This window comes from Hemiscyllium ocellatum, chromosome 8 (assembly GCF_020745735.1).
Source record: "Hemiscyllium ocellatum isolate sHemOce1 chromosome 8, sHemOce1.pat.X.cur, whole genome shotgun sequence".
Classification (NCBI taxonomy): Eukaryota; Metazoa; Chordata; class Chondrichthyes; order Orectolobiformes; family Hemiscylliidae; genus Hemiscyllium; species Hemiscyllium ocellatum.
Genome location: NC_083408.1, coordinates 69075684 through 69097641, shown reverse-complemented (window position 1 = coordinate 69097641; position 21958 = coordinate 69075684). Strand labels below are relative to the sequence as shown.

Genomic DNA, 21958 nt, shown 5'->3' with positions numbered 1-21958 from the left:
GTACAGAAGTCTGAACACGCAGCAGCCTGTTTCGCAACAGTTTCTACCTGACTGGTGTTAGAATACTGAATGGACTCACAAACTCTTAACATTTGCCTGTACCTGTGTTTTTGTTTTTGCCACTGTTTACCTATCTATGCTAATTAACTCTGTGGTCTGCCTGTATTGCTTTTCACTGTGCCTCAGTAGACGTGACAATAAATTTGATTCGATTCAATTCAATTCATTTCAATTCAATTCAATGACTATTCATTTTCCCAGTGTTGAAAAAATAATTGGAATTCAGTCGGCTCTGCTATAACACACGTTTCTTCAAAGCAAATTGGCTATAATGTGATTGCAGAATTTAGACCATTATTTTTGGAACATGAATGTTCCTTATCTCTATTGGCTATAATGCAATTCCGGTCCCATTGGTTTGAATAGTGCTGCTATTATGCAATGTTCTTATAATGCGGGATCGCGTGGGAATGGAACAATCACGTTATATCATAACAGGTTATATCTTCACACAGTTTTAGGGTCTCAATTTTCATTAATTTGAGACCCAAAGGTTCCCCTCATAAACCTGCTCAATTCTTCTGTTGTTCTCAAGTCCCAAGGCTGATGCCACTAGATTAGTGATGTATAGATATATAATACAAGTTAATATTACACATTGTATTTTCTTAATTCTTTGACTCACCAACAACAAAGATTTACGAAAAGTATGAAGTTCAGTTTTGGCTAATTTATTGCTGATATAAATTTTTGTTCTACATTCCAATGACAACAATACCTACCAAACATAGCATGAAGGATTATTAAATGTAAATTAATTACTATTCATCCAGCAAGTGGTAATGGTTAACAGCTAATTACCGAGAAATAATATTGTCAGTATTATGTTTTTTCTTTTTTTTTAGTGATTTAGCATTCAGTTTCTTTAATATTGCTTTTTCTCTGCAAAGATGCTCTTGAACTGTAAATGCACTAATGGTTACCACTCAAACTCTCATGCATAATTGAGTAATGTTACAGAGCTGCATATGATCATGGAAACATTCCTTGTTTTGCTTTTCAACCTGTGGGGAAGACCTGGCCACCATTTGGCATCTTCTCCAATGGCATGACGAAGATTTCAAACTCAACCTGTATAATGCAACAGGAAATACCAATGTTAATCAGGAAATAACCACATTTTCCCCCCTTGATTTTCTCTTATTATGTCTGTTGTCCTTTGCTGAAGGTCAATTGAATTAACAATCTTTTAGTATCTCATCCATGGTGACTAGTTTTAGTTGGATCAGATTGAAACCAAATGGTGCATGGCTTAAGAATACACTGAAAACAGAGAAATTGAGCTGTTAATATCAATCTGTTAATAGCTTAAACTTTAACAGTTTGATTTTTGCTTTCTCTTTTTCTTTCAGATTCCATTTCTTTTGTATCAATCTGTCTCACCATGCGGGGCGGCACGGTGGCTCAGTGGTTAGCACTGCTGCCTCACAGCACCAGGGACACAGGTTCAATTCCAGCCTCGGGTGACTGTCTGTGGGGAGTTTAAACATTCTCCCCGTGTCTACGTAGGGGTGCTCCGGTTTCCTCCCATAGTCCAAAGATATGTAGGTCAGGTGAATTGGCCATGCTAAATTGCCCATAGTGTTAGGTGCAATAGTCAGAGGGAAATGAGACTGGGTGGGTTACAGTTCGGAAGGTCGGTATGGACTTGTTGGGCCAAAAGGCCTGTTTCCACACTGTAGGGAATCTAAAAAAAAACTCAGCTCCAGATTTTCACCTGATCATAAAATGTTGAGCATTTCTTGCAAAAAAAAGACAAATACGTAGTTTTGAAAAAGTTGGTCCTAGCATAACAGTGCAATGCCCGACAAGTTTAGCATTTTCATATTTTCATGTAATTACTTCTTTTTGCCTCACATTTCCTCTTACATTAGCAGATCTAAGACCATTAAGCTGGGACCTTGGTTTGTGAAAGGAAAAGCCATATTATGCACAGATCAATGGATTATCACCTACATTACACCATATCAAAACTGATCCTTCAAAATGAGCAATGAGCTCGATTATTTGTTGTACTGCAAAATGTATTCTAAAGAGATTTGAAAGCTATTCCACGTACAACATCTGGAAAAGTGTGTGGTAAATGGTTTTCTGTTTCACAAGCAAAGCTAGAGGTAACATCAAAAACTTAAACTGTCCTTTGAAACACTGACATTTAATACAAGGATTTAAATCATTTTTGGAGCTATTATTCTTCAAGAACGTAGTTAAGTACTTTAAAATAAAACTGACAGAAAAAGCAGTTGGAAAATATTAAATGAGTTAAGCACAAGAGACAAGGATAGTGGAAATTTTTTTTTAGAAAGTGCAAATAGTTCTTGCCAGTTCTGCCTGAAGATGAAAAAACAGAGATTTAAATGACACAAAAAGAAATAGCTGAATAAACATAGATAAATATCTCCCCAAATGATCTTAAAGGAATGTTTCAGTGCAATTATAAGCTTGATTGCTTGAAATTAACGTTTGAAAATTAAGTATTTTAATGTTTTCCAATGTTAATTCTTGCTGCATCTCTAAGACAATGATGGCCCAACCAATCAGCATCTTCTTCTCACACTATATAAAACGGTAGCTTTTCTTTCAATTTTTTTCCCCTATGTTATGGTTTTGATGAGGGCATGGCAAAAAGCTTCAACTTCTAGTCTCCATTTAGCAAAGTCAAGTTCCTCAATCTAATTAATAAATTATCAACAGTATCACCTTGGTCATACTTCAGGCTTTGAAATTCAACTGTTAGAATTGCACTGTGTATAGTACAAGGGATACAAATGCCCTGAAATGTTTTTGCCAAAATCTCAATTTAATCCCTTGTCAACATGAGGAATACACACCTTTATGTCTCTACTGGAGGGACAGAAAACTTGTATTTGGTTTAACTTTTGTACTATTCTTCCATTGGCTACCCCGCTTCTTCCCTTGAAATGCTATCATACAGGGACATTTCTAAAGGAAAATCTGATCGACACAGAGCTGGAAAGAACAGAAGAAAACTGAAAATGGTTGCTTCAAAGGTTCCTGAAAATTTGAATAGCAACAGAATAAAAAGATCAAAGAAAGAAACAACTTGGCTGAAATGATTTAAAATCATTAATAAATATTCTTGTATTGTCCTTGTTATCCAAGCAACCTTGATTGTTATAAAAGGCACTCAACAATGGGAAATAGAATGTAGGATAACATGACATTATCCCTTGCTCATTTGAACATTGTTCCAAGACGTTGTCTGTTTAACTCACCTTATTCAGTCAGCATGTTTGAAAAGTGTGAGATTCTAATTAAAAATATTAGTTTATGATCCCAAAAGAAAACAATTTGTGAAGGGAGCTAGTACTGAATACAGACTGTGTTTTCTGATCATCCAAGATCCAGTAATCAACATAACAGATCTTATTCATTGGCAGTTACTGCCATTTATATCTCACTTATTTTTTTTCAATAAATAATCTGCCATTTTAACACCCTTTGCTGTCAAAAGTGTTTTAAGCTCCTAAAATGCCACAGTATCATCTGATGTGTGTAGATGTAGAATATTTGGATTTACAAAAGGCATTCAGCAAGGTGCCGCATCAAAGGTCACTACACAAACTAAGATCTCATGGTGTAGGAGATAACACAAAGAGTGAGGATTTAGCAAAAATAAGTCTGTGCCTACATTACTATGAATCATAACTAGTTGAAACTTCAGCATTGTTCCCTGTGATACTGCACTATTTACAGCTTTCCATGTTAAAAACGATCTATTAACCCCAAACCACTGTTTCCTGTAAGTTAGTCAGTCTCTATCCAACAACCTGAACTCTTATGCAGTGAACTATAATGGGGCATTTTATCAAATGCTTTTTAGAAATTCAAATACATTACTCTGACCAGTTCTCCTTTATTTACCTGGCTTATTATATCCCCAAATACCTCTATTATGAATGAATTCTAAAATTTTCCCAAAAATAAAAAGTAACTGCTGGCCCAGTCTACTGCTTTCTGGTCTTCCTCTTTTATAGATGTTAAAAGTCCACTTTTCTAATTCATTAGAAACTTTCTAAATTTGAGAAAATTTTGTAGGATTTTAAGGTTCAACCAATCTCTACCACCACCACTTTTAAGAGGTTAGGATACAGGCTGTTAGGTCCAGGGGACCTTTCAGCATTCCATTCCATTAGTTTTCATAGTATTTCTGCACTATTGATTATGATTTTAAGTCTTCCATGCCTTCAAACAAATACAAAATGTTTCTTTCAAAATGTCGGCCATATACTTGTTTGCCAAAATTAACCTCCTAGTCTCAATCTCATAAACCTTTAGAAACTTGTAATGTCTTTTTATATTTCTTAATAATTTTCTTTCATACTCTTAATTTTCCCTCTATTATTTTTAACCATTCATTGCTGTTTCTGAAAATATCCCAGTTTTCACTAATTTAGCAGTGTCGTAAGCTTTTCTCTTTCAATTTAATCCAAAAATTAATTTCCTCAGTTAGCCATAAATGATGCATTTTTCTCAATCTTTATTTTCAACAGAATATAGTTTTGTTGAGGATTATGAATCATAGTATTAGACCACTGCCACTGCTTCTCTACCATTTTGTCTTTTAAGCTATTTTCCAACTTTAGCCAATTTTGACATCATTCCCTTTTAATGGCCTTTATTAAAGCTTAAGTCCCTAGTTTTAAACCCATATTTCTCAACCCCAAACTGATTGTGAAGTTCTATTGTGTGACAATCGCTCTTGCTTAGAGAATTTTTTTTCCTATGAGGTTATCAATTAATTCTATCTCATTGTGCATTAACATGTTTAAATAGTTTGTTCTCTGAAAATCTTAGACTCTATTGTTCTGAAAAAACTGGCCTGAATTCACTGTAAGAATTCATCTTCCAGGTTACCCTTACCAATGTAATTTATTTATTAAGATTACAATTGCTCATGACCTTCAAAGTTCTCTCTAGGCCCTACTTCTACCATTTGCCAGGACACTGATCCCAGTGCAGTTGTATAGACAATCCCAATGGTACAGCTCTCTCTTCAGCCAGCACTGGTGCCAATGCCCCATGAATTGACCCACTTTCCGACACCATCTTTTAGACAAATATTCAACTCTCTGATCTTATTTACCCTACACCAAGTTGCTTAGGTAGGAATCTAGGAATCATTAGCTTTACAGTTCTGTCTTTTAATTTCACTCTTGGTTGCTCATATTCTTTCTTAGTCTATGTATTAAATAATGTTGTTACTACCCACCTGGATCACAGTGACAGGGATCAATATTATGTTCATAGAATCATGGACATAGAGATATACAGTGTTATGGACCAAGCCAGACAACTCAAAACATTCTTTAGCAGGCAACCCAGACCATAGCTTTGTAAGTTGTTTTGGTAAGTGTACAGTGAAAATTACCCAGATTAAGTTAGCGAGGTTGACTACCAGGTTTCAAAACAGACAAAAATTTATTCACAAAATTACACAATGAAACACAAAGAACAGAATAACGAACCCCTACAGAACTTAGTTTATCCAAACTACACTTAATTATGCTGTTCCTAAAATACATAACAGTTCCAATAAGCAAACCCCCTTAAAGACCAGTTAAAAAAAAAGGAACTGATGCTTATAGGTTGAAGTTAGAAGGGCAGAAAGAGAGAGAGAGAGTTTCCACACACCTCACTGTTGAACTCCTAACCAGTTCTGGACTGAACTAGTCAGCCAGAGAGCTGACCACTCCCCTTTCATTATATGGGTGATTTCTAAAAACATGACCACTTTGGCCTGAAGTCTCATCTGTTTACATATAACCAAAAAGGCCTCTCAATACCCTTTGAGCTTTGTACCAAACCAGTCTAATCAGCACCAGGACCATTTAAGACCCCTCTGAAAAAAAAACCAAGGGCATAGAATCCTTGAGGAAAGGAACAGCTTTTAGAAAATTGGAACCAGCTTTATGACAGCTCCCCCTTAAAAAAAAACCCATCAATACTAAAAGATGGCTTCATTTTCAAAACCCTTCAAAAACCCAGTTAGTAGTCTAAAGCACACGTATACACTATACTAACTGTAATCTTGCAAACACGTGCAACTACATGCTAATTCAGGCCGTGCACACCTGCTACTGAATGCCTCCGTATCTCATTCGAGTCTCGATAACGCATCGGCAATCATGTTTTCATGACCTGCCATATGTACAATTGGCAAATTGAACGGCTGCAATAACAAGCTCCATCTAAACAGTCTGGCATTTCTGTCCTTAATGGGCGGCATGGTGGCTCAGTGGTTAGCACTGCTGCCTCACAGCACCAGGGACCCGGGTTTGATTCCAGCCTCGGGCGACTGTCTGTGTAGAGTTTGCACTTTCTCCCCGTGTCTGTGCGGATTTCCTCCCACAATCCAAAGATGTGCAGGTCAGGTGAATTGGCCATGCTAAATTGCCCATAGTGTTAGGTGCATTCGTCAGGGATAAATGCAGGGTCTGGGTGGGTTACTCTTTGGAGGGTCGATGTGGACTTGTTGGGCCGAAGGGACTGTTTCCACACTGTAAGGAATCTAATCTTAAATTTTTCCAAAAATATCAATGGGTTGTGATCAGTGTGTACGATTGTCTCAAATGCATTGCTGGTAATATCAACACTGAAATGTTATAATGCCAACTCCAAGCTTAAAGTCTCTTTCTGCACCATTGAATATTTCTGTCAATGAACATTCCAATTCCTGGAAAAATGCCAATGGGTCATTCTATCCCCTAGTCATTCTCCTGCAGAGCACCACACCAACATCCACTTTACTGGTATTGATAGCCACCTTGAAAGGCTATGCGTAATCTGGAGTGACTAATACTGAGGCAGTGGTTAAGACTTTAAGCTGTCAAATGCCTTTTGACAGTCCACTGTCCACTGAAACTTCTTGCCCTTTTTTTAACAATTCGGTGAGCGGAGCAGCCATACTGCTAAAGGTTAGTACAAACTTTCGGTAAAATCCACACAACCCTAGGAACCATAGTACTGCTTTTTTTTGCTGACAGTGTGGGAAATTCCCAATGACTTTTTTTTTCTCATCCCATGGGGCCATTTGTCCATGTCCAGTAACGTGGCCCAGGAAGGTGATTTGTGCTTTGACAAGTTCACTTTTAGCTAGGTTTACCACCAAGCCTGCCTTCCGATTTCAATCGAACAAGTCCAATAACTGCTGTAAATGTTCCTTCCATGGGTGACTAAAAACCATCAATGTAAACAATACAGTTGGGTAACCCAGCAATGACCTTGTTAGTCAGTCTCTGAAATGTGGCTGGAGTATTTTTCATTCCAAATAGCATGACCTAGAACAGATACAGTCCATTCAGCGTTCTGAAAACCGAAATTGCCTTTGCTCTTCCTGACAAAGGTGCCTGCTAGTAGCTTCTGAGCATGTCCAACTTAGAAATGTAAGTTGTTTGCCCCACTTTTTCGATACAGTCCTCCAACCGTGGAATTGGATATGCACCAGTCTCTGTAATGGCGCTGATTTTGCAATGGTCCACACACAACCATTGGGTATCATCTGGCTTTGACACCATGACTATGGGTGAGCTCCAGTCACTGTAACTCACTTTGATTATGCCATCTCGGAGCATGCCTTCTTTCTCCGTCTGAATCTGTGCCAACTTTGGAGGGTTATGCCTATAAGGATGTTGCTTAAGTGGAACAGCATCTCCTATCTCTACATCATGCACAATTAGGTTACTACTTCCCAGTTTATTTCTGCATATCTTCACACTTAATAGTAATAACTCTTTCAGGTCATTTCAATTTTCTTGTGGAAGGTGACTCAGTAATTTATCCCAATTTTTGACAACTTCTTCATTGTCCAATTTGACTTGAGGAATGTCCAATTCAGAATCCTCTGAACTTGGTTCTTCCTTCTGTGCTGTGATCATTAACACCTTCTCCTCTTGCTTTCCTTCCCTATCAAAATACGTTTTGAGCATATTCACACGACACACTCTCTGAGATTTCTTCCTGTCTGGAGTCCTTATCAAGTAGTTCATCTCACTCAATTTCCTCTCGATTTGATACCAGGCTTTTAAAAGCTCATCTGTTACAGGAAGTCACACCAATACCTTATCCCCAACAGCCAAAGTGCGAATTTGTGATTTCTTATCCACTTCCTGTTTCATTGTATGCTGTGATACTTTTAAATGCCGGCTAGCCAGCTCTCCAGCTCTACTTAATCATTCTCTAAAATTTGGCAAATAGTCCAAATGTGTGGTCTCTGCATTCTGACTTATTACCTTCTCCTTAATCAATTTTAATGGTCCTCTTACTTCTTGCCCAAAAATTAATTCAAATTAACTGAATTTGGCCAATTTATTTGGTGCATCTCTGATCGCAAAGAGCACCAAAGGAACTCCTTTATCCCAAACATCTGGATAATCCTGACCATAATCCTGCAACCCGGTCTTTAATGTTTGATGCCATCTCTCTAGCGCTCCCTGTGACCCTGGATGATATGCAGTAGATTTGAATTGCTTTATTCCCAAGTTATCCATAACCGCCTTGAATAGGTTGGATGTGAAGTTTGATCCTTGATCTGACTGGATCTCCACTGGTAATCTGTTTCTAGTAAAAAATTTAAGTAATTCTTTTTAGCTGTGATGTTACATAATGGGATTGCTTCTGGAAATCTAGTCAACATATCCATGATTGTTAATAAATACTTATTCCCACCTTTGTTTGAGGTAGGAGACCTATGCAATCAATCAAGACTTGTGGAAGCCTCCTCAAATGCTGGAATTGGTATTAGAAGTGCAGGTGTTATTATTGCCTGTAGTTTTCTGATTAGCTGACATGTATGACATGTCTGGCAAAATTCAACTACATCCTTGTGTAGTCCAGGCCAGTAAAAATGTCTTTGTATTTTAGCCTATGTTTTTCTCACCCCTAAATGATCTCCAAGTGGTGGCTCAAGAGCCACTCGCAGCACCTCCATTCTATACCCTACAGACAAAACAATTTGATGAATCTCTGTCCATTTCTCATCTGCTTGAATGTATGATTGTCTCCATTTCCTCATAAAGACATCATTTGTTAAGTAATGACACACAGGAAGGCATTCACTCTCCTCCTCTGTGTATGCCTTTTGATATAACTGTTTTAAGCTCTCATCTTTGTGCTGTAATTCAATCAGTTTAGCAAAGCTAAAAGTAATTGCATGTTTACCTATTTGCTACTGCCCTGTGTCACTTATCTGATCAAAACAAGTCTTAGATAAATCTATGTCAGCTTCCTTATCTGTGCCTTTTGATCTCTCTGGCTTCAACTTATGCCCCTGTGTTCTTGTAACCACACAAGCAGGGAAAGTTTCAGGATAACATCCTTCATTTCTTCAGTTGTTTGTGTCTCCACTGGCTTTTCAACTAGAATAGGCAGCACGCCTACTGGTGAATCAACTATTTCATTTGCAAGGACAAATTGTATTCCTGGAACTGAGAGTTTGTCCAGTACTCCTACCACAAGTTCTCCACTCTTTTTCGGAACACTCTATCCTCACTTTACATAATTGAGTACTTTTTGTCTACCATGAATTCCTGTTACAAGTACCTGTTCTGGCAGTAGTCCCTCAGGAGTACATATCTCCACATCCTTCAGCATTACAGACTGAGAGGATCCTGTGTCCCTTAATATTGTAACCTCTTTACCTGCTACTCCTGACCTATGTGAATAAACTTTGCCCTTGCATGTGTATTTTTTAAAGCAGATTTGGCACTTCCTCCTTAATTAACCTCTGTTCATCTTGTACACTCTGAGGCAGTTGTCTAACTTCCTTTGTGCTTTTTGTTACTAGTCCAACAAAACTCCCAGGCTTGTCTGGTTTTCCTACATCTGGCTTTCTCCTAGCCCACCAACACTGTGATTTTGTGTGGCCCACTTTATTACAATGAAAACACCGGAGCTTTTCAACTTCTTTGTTTCCTTCAATGGTTTCTTTTTTACCCTGTGGTAAGTTATCCTTATCATTTTCACTGAGATCTACCTTCCTTTTCCCCGTGAGGATTTCTCTTTGCCCCAGTCTTTTTCCCTCATGGACTGAAATGGATTCTGGAAGCCAAACTGTATTTTATGGAGCAGCTCATAATCATCAGCCACTTCAGCTGCTAACCTTGTCATTTTAACTCTCTGCTTTTCCACATGAGTTTGCACTATTTCAGGCAGTGAATTTTTGAATTCCACCAAAATAATTACCTCTCTAAGGGAATCATAGGTTTGCTTGATTTTTAAAGCGCTTATCCATCTATCGAAATTACTCTGTTTGATCCTTTTCAACTCAATATAGGTTTGACCAAGGTTCCTCCTTAGATTCCTGAAACATTGTCTATAAGCTTCTGGTACAAGCTCATAAGCACTGAAGATGGCTTTTTCACCTCCTCGTACTCCCCAGATACCTCCTCTGGTGGGGATGTGAATACCTCACTCAACCTACTTACAAGTTTCATTTGGATCAACAAAACCCACATTGCCACTGGCCATTGCATTTATGCTTGAACATACTTAAACAGTTTCTCATTAGGCTTCTGACCACCAGGGGCTTGCTCATTCTCACTCTCTTCCTCACTAAGTCTACCTCAGCCTTTATCTCCAGCCTTTTAAGCTGACTTTCCTTTTTAAGTGTCAGTTTTTGAAGTTCAAAAGCTCTCAGTTTTTCTTTCTCTGCTATCTTTTACCCTCTCTTCTGCTTCTAACCGTAACTCAAACTGTTTCATTTCTGCTGCCCTTTCCTTATCTCTCGCCTCTAACTCAAGCTGCTTCATTTGCAATCGAATTCTTGCTATCTCTATAGATTCTGATGGTTTCCCAAGCAAGTTTAAATGCTGAATTACTGGCGTAATTACCTCTCCTTTCCTCACAGAAGCAGGCAGGTCCAATTCCATCTTCTCTGCTAATTCCTACAGCTTGGTTTTATTCACGTTTTGCAAAATTTCCAAAGTCACTGCATCCACTTCCAGAAAACCTTTGATGACTGAAAGAGCCATTTCTAACCCAAGCTTTGTCTACCCACCCAAACCAACACCCGAAATAAAGACAACAGCACCTACCACGTGCTGTTTAAAATCCCACAAAGAGCTTCCAATCTATTATGGACTAGGCCAGATCACTCAAAACATTCTTAAGCATGCAGCCCAGACCATAACTTTGTAATATGTTCTGGTAAGTGTACAGTGAAAATTACCCAGATTAAGTTAGCGAGGTTGACTACCAGGTTTCAAAACAGACAAAAATTTATTAGCAAAATTACACAATGAAACACAAAGAACAGGATAACGAACCCCTACAGAATTCAGTCTATCCAAACTAGACTTAATTATGCCATCCCTAATATACACAACAGTCCCAATAAGCAAACTCCCTTAAAGACCAGTTAAAAAAAAGGAACAGATACTTACAGGTTGAAGTTAGAAGAATAGAAAGAGAGAGAAAGTTTCTACACAACTCACTGTTGAACTCCTAACCAGTTCTGGACTGAGCTGCTCAGCTAGAGAGTTGACCATACCCTTTCATTATACAGGTCATTTCTAAAAACATGACCACTTTGGCCTGAAGTTTCATCTGTTTACATATAAGCAAAAGGGCCTCTTAATACCCTTTAGTCTCTGTACCAAACCAGTCTAATTGGTGCCAGGAGTGTTTACGATCCCTCTGAAAAAAACCCAAGGGCATAGAATCCTTGAGAAAAGGAACACTTTTAGAAAAAAAAGGGACCACCTTTGTGACAACAGCATGGAAACAGACCCTTCGGACCAACTCATCCACGCCGACTCAGATATCTTAAATAAATCTAGTCGCATTTGCCATCATTTGGCCCATATCCCTCTAAACCCTTCCTATTCATTTACCCATCCAGATGCCTTTTAAATGCTGTAATTGTACCAGCCTCCATCACTTCCTCTGGCAGCTCATTCCATACATACACCACAGTCTGCGTGAAAAAGTTAGGTCCCTTTTATTTCTTTCCCCTCTCACCTTAAACCTCTGCCCTCTAGTTTTGGACTCTTCCACCCCAGGGAAAACCTTGTCTATTTACCCTATCCATACCCCTCATGATTTTATGAACCTCTATAAGGTCATCCCTTAACCTCCGCTCCAGGGAAAACAGCCCTAGTCTATTCAGCTTCTCCATATAGCTCAAACCCTCCAACCCTGACAACATCCTAGTAAATCTTTTCTGAATCCTTCCAAGTTTCACAGCATCCTTCCTATAGCAGGGAGACTAGAATTGCACACAATATTCCAAAACTGGCCCAACCAATGTCCTGTACAGCCGCAACATTACCTCTCAACTCCTGTACTCAATACTCTGACCAATAAAGGAAAGCATACCATGTGCCTTCTTCACTATCCTATCTACCTGCAACTCCACTTTCAAGGAGCTATGAACCTGCACTCCAAGGTCTCTTTGTTCATTAACACTATTATTTATTCAATAACATGGAGTTGTCAAGCCTTACGGTCATGCAGAACTACCCTGTTTTTGTCATGGACAGTCATTTCTAAAATATTTACTAGTAATCAAGTACAAATCATTTCTAGTAGTCTAGTAAGATATTTTCTAGCAATCTAGTAAATCTTCTGGAACTGCTTCCAACGCATGAGCATCCTTCCCTAGGTATCATAACCAGTAACAGTATTCCACTCTCACCAACGCCCTGTATAACTGAAGCATAACTTGGATACTCTTTCACTCAGTTCCCCTCTCAGTTAAACATAACATTCTATTAGTTTTCCTGACCACTTGCTGTACCTCCATTCTAACCTCTGAAATTCATGCACAAAGACACAGATCTCTCTGCAACTGGGAGCTCTGCAACCTCTCGCCATTTAGATCATCTGCTTTTTTATTCTTTCTGTAAAAATATACAGTTTCACAGTTTCCCACATTGTACTCCATTTGTCAGATGTTTTCACTCACTTAACCTTTCTATGTCCTTTTATAAGCTCCTTATGTCCATATTGTTTCCAAATTTTCTTACAGCAATGGTTTGAGCAGGAAGTTAAAGTTTTATTCAGCAACTGAGACCTTTAATCACTGAAAAGCAACATCACTCTGCAGAGACATAGCTTCACACTTAATCCAAATGCTAATGGCGTAAAAGAAGGAATAACCCAACAAGCTTAAGTTCCTGCAGTTGCATCAATGCAAGACCTCTCACCAAGCACTGCTGATTGAATGGAAGCCAACAGGGAAGAGAAGGATCCCCAGTTTACCTCAAGCATTTCTATACCTTGTCACAGATTGCCCTGACCTCCTACTGACACCGATGAATCAAGTCAGACACTTGGGTGGGAGATGTAAGGAAAAAATGTTCAGTAAATACTGTTACAAAAGGTAATCCAGATAACTCATTTGAGAGTACCTATAAATATTAACCATGGTTTGTGACAGGGTGTGGGTGTAAAATTCTTGGAGAGCATATTGTATAAGGTTTTTAGGATCCTGGATCAAAATTCCCATGTCATGGAGCTGTCCCTCAATGGGTGTAAATGGGTGGAGTTAAAAAGAGGAGAGACATATGTATGGAGAGCTAGGCAGAAGCTAGAAGGCAAGACACTGCATCTTAGAAACATGTACAGAGAAGCATGTGGAGTCGATCATCTAGCATTGGGCAATAAAGTTTACCGAATTGTTTTCAATAATATTAGAGCTTGGCATAGTAATGAACAACATGTAGAACAGAACAGAGCATTGTTACCTGTGTGACCAAAGTGCTTTTCATACATTTTCTTCTTTATGTCCCCCGCCCCAACCACCCCAAACACCCTACCCCCCCAAACCGGAGGACAATGTCTTAGTGAGTTCCCTGGTTCCACAACTGGAGACAGCTTGCTGTGTAGTGGAGCCATTGGCCCTGGAGGATTGGTCTGGCACCCCGTGAGGTACTTGTATCTAGGCAGGACAGCGACGTTTTGGGCAAAAGTCCTTCATCAGGAATAATTTTGCTCAGGCCCAGGCTGGAGAGGACCCTCGATGGTATCAGAATCAGGGACTCCATCCACATGCACAGGGAGGGACAGGAGTAGCAGGTTGGGATGTGGGACACATTAGCTTTCATTGCACCTGCTCCTCGATCTGCCTGACCTGCTGTGCTTTTACAGCACCGCTCTAATCTAGGCTTTCAGCGTCTGCAGTCCTCACTTTTTGTCTAGCCAGGCCATGCCTACCCTAAAGCTTCAACTTCCGAGGGTTGAAGGGTCAAGCCACCTCAGCATTGTCATGAATAGAGAAGTCTGCAGGGAGCTGTGTATATATGTCCCATTGAAAAGCTCTGTCTCCTTGTGAGGAAAGAGCAGCTAGCTGTACCAGGTTTCCTGCCTGGCTGTTGCCATACCTTCAGTCCTGAGGCAGTATTGGCTGGGCTGTTGGAGTGTAAGGTCTGAGCCTCCAGCAGATTCTTTGAGAGCTGAATTTGGCTTCACAAAGGCAGGCAGTTGATCACGTGTTTCACTGCACTGCTACAGGTTCAAGGCAATGAGGAGAAAGTGAGGACGTGTGGCACTGGAAAAGCACAGCAGGTCAGGCAGCATCCAATGAGCAGAAGCAATGAGAGCTAATGTGTCCCATATCTCAGTCTGCTCCTCCTGTCCCTCCCTGTGCATGTGGATGGAGTCCCTGATTCCGATACCATCGAGGGTCCTCTCCTACGTGGGTCTGAGCAAGGGCCTGATCTCTAACAGTTGTCAGAGTGCCAGCAGCATGGGCTATTTCTTCCTTGGCCAACCGCAGAGCTGTTGCAGTGAGGGGCTTGTAGTGTCCCACTGTTTCTGTTCCTATTGTGCTGATGGGGGAGGCAGAAGCAGCCTTGATGCTGCTTTCTCTCAAACCTCTTGACCTGAGAGGTGAGGAGGTGGTTTCTCAGGGGATCCAGCCATTTCTTCAGAGAGGCGGTGGGGATGCTGGTGATACCTGCAAGTCACAAGATAGTGGAGGCATCATGGCTATTTATCAGAAATGGTGTGCCAGGAATGAGATTGACAGCAGAGTCACTGTGCGCAGAATGAAGAATGGTACTTCTCTCACGATGTGGAGTGAGGAGCTTAATAGCCAAATCCCTTCCACACATGTGGGCTCTCTCTGTTACATTCATGAGAAAAAGGGAGGGATTGAGAGAGGTGAAAGTGAATGTTAGTGCTGGTGCAGGTTGGTGAAAACTGGTGGGGTGGCCTGAGGTAATGAGTAGGCAGCACAGAGGCTATGCAGAGTTAGCAAAGAGAGTGGTTGTAGGACGTGGGAGTGAGTGAAGGTGGATGTTGAAGACAATAGTGAGGGAGTCAGAGCATGAGCCTCGGTGGAAGGTGGGTACAAAAGAGTGAGTGTAAAGTAGCAGAGAGAATTTACACCAATGGAGGAGGGAAAGTTATTGACCTTTTTAGGGTCATGCTGGCCATTCCTCTGCACTGTGATGTACTCAGAACAGTCTGCCAGAGTCTGGTGGAATGGTGTCCTTTACCGAAACCACCCTCCTTGACCAGGATCTGTTGGGGAATCATGGACCCATCGTCCCCTTTTTCCAACATATTCAGATTCTGTCTGTCAACTTGCGGGCAGCTTGGGAATGCCAGTTCTTGTCCAGATGTACTGCACCCTTTTAAAGTTGGCGCAGGCACTAGGGATGTCTATCTTGCAGTAGACACCTGCTGATGAATTGTCTTGGGGCCTGAACCAGAGGTGACCGACACTGTAGGCAGATAGACAGATGATACAACAAGTTTAGTGAGATATAACAAGAAAACGTGCTATATCTTGTAGTGGAAATCCTTCCAAAGAACTCAACACAGTTTGGATTTAGTAAAAACAAGTAGGATCCAGCCTGGAAGTTTTTTTATATAACTTTCTGAACATTTTCTCGATTCAAAATGAGTTCACCATGTGATTCCTTAAAAACGAAGCCAGCAGTTTAATGCGTGCGTGGATTATGTGCTTTTCACTCAAAATCAAGTGACTTTGGAGAAACAGTTAAGCAACATTTTTGAGAAGGTAAGTGATGGGTTTATTGTCTTAATTGCTGAAAAAAATCACCTTATGAAGACTCGAGTCCCTGTGTTGATTGTTGCTTAGCAACCCTCTCTGCACTTGGAGTTCTATAGACTCAAGAATCAGCATAAAGAAGATACCTCTGAAGTGGCAAAATCTCCTGAAATCCTGTTCTCTGTCAGAACCACTAGGCACCTGGCAGAATTTCCAAATATCAGTGTTTCTGACTACCTGGTGATACCTGAAGGGCCAGACTGGAATCCAAGTTGTTTGGAATCAGAGTTAAACATTCACCATTAATCAACAGCTGGCTTCACTGACAGGAAAAAGTGGACATGAGAAATCATCACATTCTATCCTTCGTTTCCAAACCCTTGGCCAAAAGGGATTGTTTTTTCCATTTTTGCCATTTTCAAAAATGCTATCAATTCTCCAGTGACGTGTCATTTTGTATGGTGTGTGTGTATCTGTGTGTGGGATTAAGTGGATATAATTTTAATTCTGGATTATAGTTTAGAGGTCAACTGGAGTTTACCACTTGCTTTACGAAGACGTTTTGTTCAGAATAAATGCATTATTTTGAGTTCATTGAAGAAGCCTGGTAATTTTATTTTGTTTTGGATTATAGTACAAAACAGAAGCAATTGGCCAATTTGATAGATTTATACTAATGGTGAGACTGACAATAGCGCAGCTTGATTATCAGCCTCCCATCACAGTCATAACGCTATTTATCCACTTTGTTGCCATGTGAGACCATTTTTTTGATTAAGCCATCACAGTTATATTTATATGAGGGCCTAATTAAATAGAGGAAGTTGTGTGGCACAGTGGATAACATCCTTACATCTGAGCCAGAGGCTCTAGGATCTGATCCCAATTTGGCCTCAGAAGGTGCATTCAAGCCGTGGTAAAAGAGGTTGATTCGTATCCTATGAAACCTTCTGCTACACTTGATGGCAGCTGATTAGAATCCAGAGTCTCCTGATCAGTCACCCTGCAGTAGGTGTTGGAAAACCACTGTCATAATTTACCTGTGAGTGTGGACCAATTCAAGAGAAGTCCATGGCCAACACCTTGAAAAGACCAACACATAATTAAATACCATTAGCTATAAAAGGGTTCAAGCAAGGTAATATTGTGGTATTATCCACAAATTAGGAGCAGGAATAGGGCATTCGGCTTTTTGAACCTTCAATTAGACCATGTCTGAAATGATTTTAGAAGAGATTCCCTACAGTGTGGAAGCAGGCACTTTGGCCCAACATGGCCACACCGACCCTCCGAAGAGTAACCCACCCAGACCCATTCCCCTACCTTATTACTCTACATATACCCCTGACTAATGCACCTAACCTACACATCCCTGAACACTATGGGCAATGTAACATGGCCAATTCACCTAACCTGCACATCTTTGGATTGTGGGAGGAAACCCATGGAGATAAGGGGAGAATGTGCTAACTCCACACAGTCAGTCACCCACAGAGGCTAGAATCGAATCCAGATCCCTGGCACTGTGAGGCAGCAGTGCTAAACACTGAGCCACCATGTCATAACTTTAACTCCAAGTTTCTGACTACCTTGATCATCTTATACTCCTTTGCTTTTGAAAAATCTATCGACCTAAGCCTCATAAAAGTCAACGACCCTGCCTTTACTGCTTCTTGACAAAGAACGTTCCAAAGACTCAATGATCTGAGAGAAAACAATTCTTGGTATTTCTGTCTTCCATGGGCGAGCCCTAATTTTTAAACAATGACCCCTGTATCAAAAGTATCTGTTCCATCTCTGGTTGCTCAACTGGATGGAAAAATACTTTGAGCTCAAAGTTTAGGTACAGGTGTGGCGAACAAGGGAAAGCCCAACTAGTTTGAATCACCTTATCACAAATGTAAAAGTATAGGTATTGGTCAATATCAGTTCCAAACTAGATGTGGAGACTTTATTGATTTGAATTAATACTTGAGACTGTTATTCCTTTACTGCATAAACTCAACAAACACTGTGCAGCATTGTGAATGCCATATCACCGCCTGATTCAAGCTTTTCTAGTTAACTCCTGCCCTTAATCCTTCATGTGGCTTCACATTCTTATACTGTAACCTGTGAGGTTCAGCTTGTACAGTCACGCTGAGCTCAGCTATTGTCACAACAATGAGAAAAATCACATCAAAATGGTTTGCTAAAATCAACAAAATCTCTATCAATAACATTAGAAAGAAAATGCAATTCAAACTGAATTTGATTTGCTCTTAACTACAATTTTAAAAATAGTTTTAGCTTCTCCCCACCTATTGGGAACAGGACAAGAGTGGAGTTAAAATTAAATGATTTACCACCCAGTTTGCATTCATCTTAACTTCAGAATATTTTTTGGTATCTGAGATAGCCTGAGTAAGTGGAGTGCTGTGATCATGTGCAAAAGGCTCAGTGTAAAAAATTCCACGCAACACTGAATTTCCTGAAGGCATTCTGACCAACCATGTTGCGTGGGACTGAAGTCCTCAGTAAAGGAGTCTGGATTCACTCCTTGAAGAATATCAATGCACTAGTTGAATTTTTACAATAATCCAGCAGTTTTCATTATGCTATCCAATAGATATGTTTAAAACAGATAGGTGTCTGATGAAACATGGGATAAAGGGCTATGGGGAGCAGGCAGGAAAGTGCAGCTGGGACCAGGATAAGAAGAGCCATGATCATGTTAAATGGCAGAGTGGGCTCGGAGTTAGCATTGCTTACTCCTGCTCCTAATTCCCATGTTCCTATGCTCTCTAATGCCAGCCCACTATTTTAATTCTGCAATGAAAAAAAAAGCAACTTCACTCTCAATGCTAAATATATATACAACAACTGACAGCTTTGATCTACATGTTGGGATCCTTCTCTTTGGAGTGGTTTTGTGCACACCTCTAATTTTCCTCAAATCTGAATCATTTCCTTTGGGCAGCTCTTATTGAATATCCACATTGTGATTCTGAGGGATTCTGACCAGCAAGTGGGAGCTCATCAATGGAAATTCAGGGAAGTTGTAGTGGGATTGTCAGGCCAGTTACCATTAGCCATGCAGCTGGTGCAGCTCTCACCCCTACTGTGATCGATGACATCTCTCCCACCCACATCATGGCCGCTTCCACAGCCACTACCTCCCCCCTCACAATTCCTCATGCACCACATGTGACATCACTTCCACCCCACACATCATTGCTGATGTCACATGCTCAGTAACTTCCACCACCCCCTCCCCATTGCCACGGTTGCCACCACTTCCACCCCCACCGCCACTCCCCTGCATTCTGCTGACACGCCCCCTGCAGATCCCACTGTCATCATCCGGCCCCCTAGAAACCTGAGGGGAGCACCACCCCTGCTCATGACTCCACCCCCATTCCCCCCCACCATCACACCCACTCCAGTTATAGGCTCCGCCCCTACTCCCAGCTCCACACCTACACCGGGTCCCAGCTTCCAGCCCAGCCGAGTGTTCACCATCCCACCAGACCTCCCCCTCACTGAGGACGAACAATCAGTCCTCAGCAAAGGACTGACCATCATCCCCCTCTGTCCACACATCATTGAATTTAATACACGCCGTGACATCAAACACTTCTTCCGCCTCCGTGCTTACTTTTACAATCCGAACTCCCTTCCAAGGTGCCCTTCGCCCACCTCCAACACACTGCATCCACCTGGACACCCCGCGCTGGCCTATTACCTGCCCTCAACCTCTTCATTTCCAACTGCCGCCGGGACATTAACCGCCTCAACCTGTCTAACCCCCTCCCCCACTCCAACCTCTCACCCTCACAACGCGCAGCCCTCCAATCCCTCTGCTCCAATCCCAACCTCACCATTAAACCAGCGGATAAAGGGGGTGCAGTGGTAATCTGACGCACTGACCTTTATACCGCTGAAGCCAGACGCCAACTCAAAGACACCTCCTCCTACCACCCCCTTGACCATGACCCCACCCCCCATCACCAAACCGTCATCTCCCAGACCATACAGAACCTCATCATCTCAGGAGATCTCCCACCCACAGCTTCCAACCTCATAGTTTGGGAACCCCACATTGCCCGGTTCCACCTCCTCCCCAAGATCCACAAGCCTGACCACCCCTGGCCGACCCATTGTCTCAGCATGCTCCTGCCCCACTGAACTCATCTCTACCTACCTCGACACTGTCCTATTCCCCCTAGTCCAGGAACTCCCCACATACATTCGAGACACCACCAATGCCCTCCACCTCCTCCAAGGCTTCTGTTTCCCCTATCCCCAGTGTCTCATCTTCACCATGGATATCCAATCCCTCTACACCTCCATCTACCATGATCAGGGCCCCCAAGCCCTCCATTTCTTCCTCTCCCGACGTCCCCAACAGTACCCTTCCACCGACACTCTCATTCATTTGGCTGAGCTGATTCTCACCCTCAACAATTTTTCCTTTGAATCCTCCCACTTCCCCCAGACCAAAGGGGTAGCCATGGGCACCTGTATGGGTTGTGGTTCTGTTCGCCCCCTACAAAAAAACGGACAGATTCCTTAGTGTGTTATTTATTCTATTGGTGAGTAGGACAGATAACCAAAGCTGACCTACGAGGAATGAAACCGGAAAGTAACAACACCCCCAAATTCTATGGACTACCCAAAGTACACAAACCAGACATCCCACTCAGACCCATAGTATCACTACCAGGGACACCAGCATACAAACTGGCCAAAGAACTACAACAGAAACTGAAACACCTGGTCAGCGGATCCAAACACTCCATACAATCAACACAGGAATTCTTGGATGCCATCAGGAATACAAACATAGACAAAGAAGAAACCATGATCTCATTCGACGTGACGGCACTGTTCACTTCGATTGACAAAACCCTAGCCAGAGAAACAATAGCCAACCTACTGGACATACATAACAGAAAACAGGAGGCGGAACCTATCAACAAAGACGGCATACTTAAACTACTGGACTTGTGCCTCACTACACACTTTACATTCAACAATCAGATATACGAACAAATCAACGGAACACCCATGGGATCACCAATCTCGGGACTCATAGCAGAGGCAGTTATGCAAAGGTTAGAACAAACAGCCCTACCACAAATTCAACCCAAACTCTGGGTCAGATATGTCAATGACACGTTTGTAATCATCAAAAACACGGAAATAGAAAAAACACACCGGATCATCAACGCCACACTCACAGGAATCCGATTCACGAGAGAAGAAGAAAAGGATAGCCAACTCCCATTCCTAGACGTGATAGTACAGAGAACACCCAATGGAGAATTCACCACAAGGGTACACAGGAAAACAACACACACAGACCAAGTCCTAAACTATGAAAGTAACCACCCCAACACACACAAACGAAGCTGCATCAGGACACTATTCAAAAGAGCTACAACACACTGCAGTACACCAGAACTGCGAAAAGAGGAAGAGGAACACCTATACAAGGTATTCGCCAAAAACGGATACCCGCGCAACTTTATCAACAGATGCCTAAGAGATAGACCACGGAACGAGGACATGCCACAACCAAAAGGACTAGCCACACTACCATACATCAGGAGCGTTTCAGAACTGACAGCCAGACTACTGCGACCCTTAGGACTCATAACGGCACACAAACCAACAGTCACGCTCAGACAACAACTTACTAGAACAAAGGAGCCAATACCCAACATGAATAAAACTAATGTAGTTTACAAAATACCATGCAAGGACTGCACAAAACACTATATAGGACAAACAGGAAGACAGCTAACAATCCGCATACATGAACATCAACTAGCCACGAAACGACACGACCAGCTATCCCTAGTAGCCACACACTCAGACAACAAGCAACATGAATTCGACTGGGAAAACACTACTATCATAGGGCAAGCCAGACAG

The 21958-nt window shown here is 41.4% G+C and overlaps 1 long non-coding RNA gene across 1 annotated transcript in view; it reads right to left on the bottom strand.

The window, feature by feature from the left end:
- Positions 1-1036: 1036 nt before the first annotated feature.
- The window catches only part of LOC132817906 (uncharacterized), a 226171-nt gene continuing 205249 nt past the window's right edge, over positions 1037-21958 (bottom strand). The window contains exon 4 of the long non-coding RNA XR_009644931.1: positions 1037-1131. This is a non-coding gene — a long non-coding RNA (uncharacterized LOC132817906). The remainder of the gene's footprint in view (positions 1132-21958) is intronic.